This window comes from Pseudophryne corroboree, chromosome 2 (assembly GCF_028390025.1).
Source record: "Pseudophryne corroboree isolate aPseCor3 chromosome 2, aPseCor3.hap2, whole genome shotgun sequence".
NCBI classification, from domain to species: Eukaryota; Metazoa; Chordata; class Amphibia; order Anura; family Myobatrachidae; genus Pseudophryne; species Pseudophryne corroboree.
Window position 1 is genome coordinate 147,083,711 of NC_086445.1, and position 3,984 is coordinate 147,087,694.

General features: G+C 43.4%; 1 pseudogene; it reads left to right on the forward strand.

Moving 5' to 3' along the window:
- Positions 1-3,471: 3,471 nt before the first annotated feature.
- Positions 3,472-3,590, forward strand: LOC135052631 (5S ribosomal RNA; annotated as a pseudogene).
- The last annotated feature ends 394 nt before the right edge of the window (positions 3,591-3,984 follow it).

The following is a 3,984-nucleotide window of genomic DNA, read 5'->3' on the forward strand; positions in this document are numbered from 1 at the left end:
ATCCCCCAGGAGGAGGCCCGCCCCGTCATGCGGCAGGCTTATCGGTCTTGGCTGCTGGCTGATGGGCAGCCCAGGCTCTTTTGGGCTTCGGCTTACCAGGTTTGGAAGTGCGGGCCTGCTTATGGTACGCCTGACCTTTTGCTTTACCTGAAGGACGAAAGGGGTGAAAGGACGTGCCTTTGGCCTTCGACACAGAAGGAGCTGTATTAGGCAGACAGGCAGTTTTGGCAGTAGCCAAGTCAGCCACTATCTTATTTAAGTCCTCCCCAAACAGAATATCCCCCTTGAAAGGGAGTACCTCCAGGGTTTTTCTAGAGTCCAGATCCACAGACCAGGATCTCAGCCACAATATCCTGCGAGCCAGGACTGACGTAGTAGAGGCCTTGGCTGCTAGGATACCGGCATCAGAAGCCGCCTCTTTAATATAGCGAGAAGCTGTGACAATATATGACAAGCATTGTCTAGCATGGTCAGAGGAGATTTCAGCTTCTAACTCCAAGGCCCATGCTTCAGTAGCCTCTGCCGCCCATGTAGCTGCAATAGTGGGCCTTTGTGCAGCACCCGTGAGGGTGTAAATCGCTTTTAGACAACCCTCGACACGTTTATCCGTAGGCTCTTTTAGAGACTTGACGGTAGTGACAGGTAGAGCTGAGGAAACCACCATCCTAGCCACATGTGAGAGTCTACTGGAGGAGGCGTTTCCCAATTCTTAGACAGCTCTGGCACGAGGTGATAGCGAGACAGCATCTTCTTTTGAGGCACAAACTTCGTACCCGGGCTTTGCCAGGGTTCCTGACGTATATCCACTAGGTGGTCAGAGTGAGGTAAAACTTGTTTAATCACCTTCTGACGCTTGAACCTATCTGGTTTCTTAGGAGGAACGGATGGCTCGGGATCATCCGTAATCTGCAGAATTAACTTAATAGCCTCCAAAAGATCAGGAACATCCACATGTGAACTACCCTCCCCATCAGCCGTATCTGAGTCAGAACCTGTGGGGTCAGTGTATGTGCTGTCTTCATCAGACGAGGTGTCAGTGACAGCAGTGGATTGTGAGGAGACGAGCGCTCGCTTAGAGGACCTCTTGGACTTAGGTGAGCGATGGTCAGACTTTTTAGTAGTCAGGGACTGGTTCAACTTCTTTAATTGAGCAGATAAATCGTCCGCCCACGGCGGGTTAGCTGCAGGGACTACATATGGTTGTACCGGCATTGGGGGTCCCATAGGGGGTGTTAGTTTATGAACTAGCATATGCAGAAGCGTGGAAAAAGCGGCCCACGGAGGGTCAGTATGTGCCTCCGTTGCCACAGTCCCACTGGGGGGCAAGGAGCCCCCAGAACCAGAGCCCACAGCTGCTATATTCTCCCCATATGTGCCTGTGGCTTCAGCAACACCAGCAGTGTGTTCCGCCCCAGAACCGTTACCCTCAGAAGCAGACATGATATAACTTGCAGTATGAGGTAACACAGTACAATTATTAGCAGCACTATATCCCTAAACCCAAACCCCTGCGCAGTGTAGTCAGCACCAGCAGAGATAAAGGAGAGATATGGTGACTAAATCACAGAGAAAAATACGTAATACAGTATATCTTTGTGAAAATCCTATATTAAATAACACCTGACGCACCAAGCCCCCTCAGGTTATAGAATATAGGGATAGCAAGTTGAGTGAAAGACACGAGATGGACACCACTCAGCTATCAATGCACACACAAATAGTCACAGTTTGTACAATGCAGAGGTTATTACAGACAATAATATTGCACTGGAATAGCTTACACAGCTATATAGTCAATAGATATAACACTACACAGTAAGAAACTAGAGATGTGCACCGGAAATTTTTTCGGGTTTTGTGTTTTGGTTTTGGGTTCGGTTCCGTGGCCGTGTTTTGGGTTCGAACGCGTTTTGGCAAAACCTCACCGAATTTTTTTTGTCGGATTCGGGTGTGTTTTAGATTCGGGTGTTTTTTTCAAAAAACCCTAAAAAACAGCTTAAATCATAGAATTTGGGGGTCATTTTGATCCCAAAGTATTATTAACCTCAATAACCATAATTTCCACTCATTTTCAGTCTATTCTGAACACCTCACAATATTATTTTTAGTCCTAAAATTTGCACCGAGGTCGCTGGATGACTAAGCTCAGTGACCCAAGTGGCCGACACAAACACCTGGCCCATCTAGGAGTGGCACTGCAGTGTCACGCAGGATGGCCCTTCCAAAAAACACCCCCAAACAGCACATGACGCAAAGAAAAAAAGAGGCGCAATGAGGTAGCTGTGTGAGTAAGCTAAGCGACACTAGTGTCCGACACAAACACCTGGCCCATCTAGGAGTGGCACTGCAGTGTCAGGCCGGATGGCCCTTCCAAAAAATACTCCCCAAACAGCACATGACGCAAAGAAGAAAAAAAAGAGGCGCAATGAGGTAGCTGTGTGACTAAGATAAGTGACCCTAGTGGCCGACACAAACACCTGGCCCATCTAGGAGTGGCACTGCAGTGTCACGCAGGATGGCCCTTCCAAAAAATACTCCCCAAACAGCACATGACGCAAAGAAGAAAAAAAAGAGGCGCAATGAGGTAGCTGTGTGACTAAGATAAGCGACCCTAGTGGCCGACACAAACACCTGGCCCATCTACCTTTAGTAGATAAAACATAGTCTTATTCTGATTAAATTCAGATTCTTGTTCCAGCACGGTCTAGACACACATCAATTTACCACCAAATCACAGTCATTTTGTAGTGACACATCCAATACTATAGTTTTCATTCATTAGGGCCATATGATTTAATTTACTCTGTTATCTTTCCCAAACCTTTTTTTGTATTAGTACAATTATCTCCTGTATTTAATGCTCAAACATCTGTAATAATAGGAAATACCTATTATCTCCTTGGGTAACAAAGATAAAAACACTGATTTCATCAGTTATTAATGCTACCTGTAAAACTTGGTTGACAAATAATTTGCTCATAACTGTTATGCATTAACTATATAATGATAGCTTTTCCTCATCATGGACTTTGAACTATGAATTTTCTCTGATATAATCTTTCAATTGTAATATATATACTATTTCTACTAGTTAAAACATGTATTTGTGAAGCATATAACAAACCTGTTCGATAAAGAATCTGTGATCTGATGGGAACAAGCCTTGACAGGATTACATAAATAGCTTTACCTATAAGTATCTAACCAATTTTTTTCATGCTCTAACAGTATTTAACTGTTAAAAAATTGTTTCCTGTTTTTAACTGGCTGATTCATCATTGGAAACATAACAGCATGGGTTTCAAACTGTATTTATAATATAGAGATTGGAGCTTCAGTGACAATACCAGTCAAAAAAGCATCATCTTTTCTACTCACATATTAAACTATATTCTGTATATTTTCAATGCTCTCTCATCCACTAATCTGGACAGCAGAAGCACTTTGGTAGTCATACTCTCTCATTCAGCAGATTACGGCCATACTCCACAGAATACGCCTGATCTCGTCCGATCTTGGAAGCTAAACTTTGGCAGGCCTGGTCAGTAATTGTATGGGGGACCAACAGTGAACACCAGGTGCAGTAAACAACCCAGCTGAACAGCAGAAGTAAGACACCCCTTCTCCTTTGATTCTATCTCTCTTTTTTCTATCTGCTTTGAATTTAAATATTTTACTCTGTGATTGTGTAATATGCTATCTATATACACATATTGCTGACTATGTTACATTGTTATCTTTAAAAATTCATACTCATATTAAATCAGTCACCCCGTATTTTCAGCTATTTGCCTGTCGCAAAAAGTCTAATTATACAACAATTATAAAAACAAATGCCTTTTGGTAACATCACTGCCCAAACATAGAGCAGTTGATGATTAAGGACCTATATAGGCAACATTTTTTACTCGCTAGATGATATTCTTTCCATCCTTTGAGCATTTATAATACGGAGAAGCTAAACCGAGTCACTAATCCCGCTGG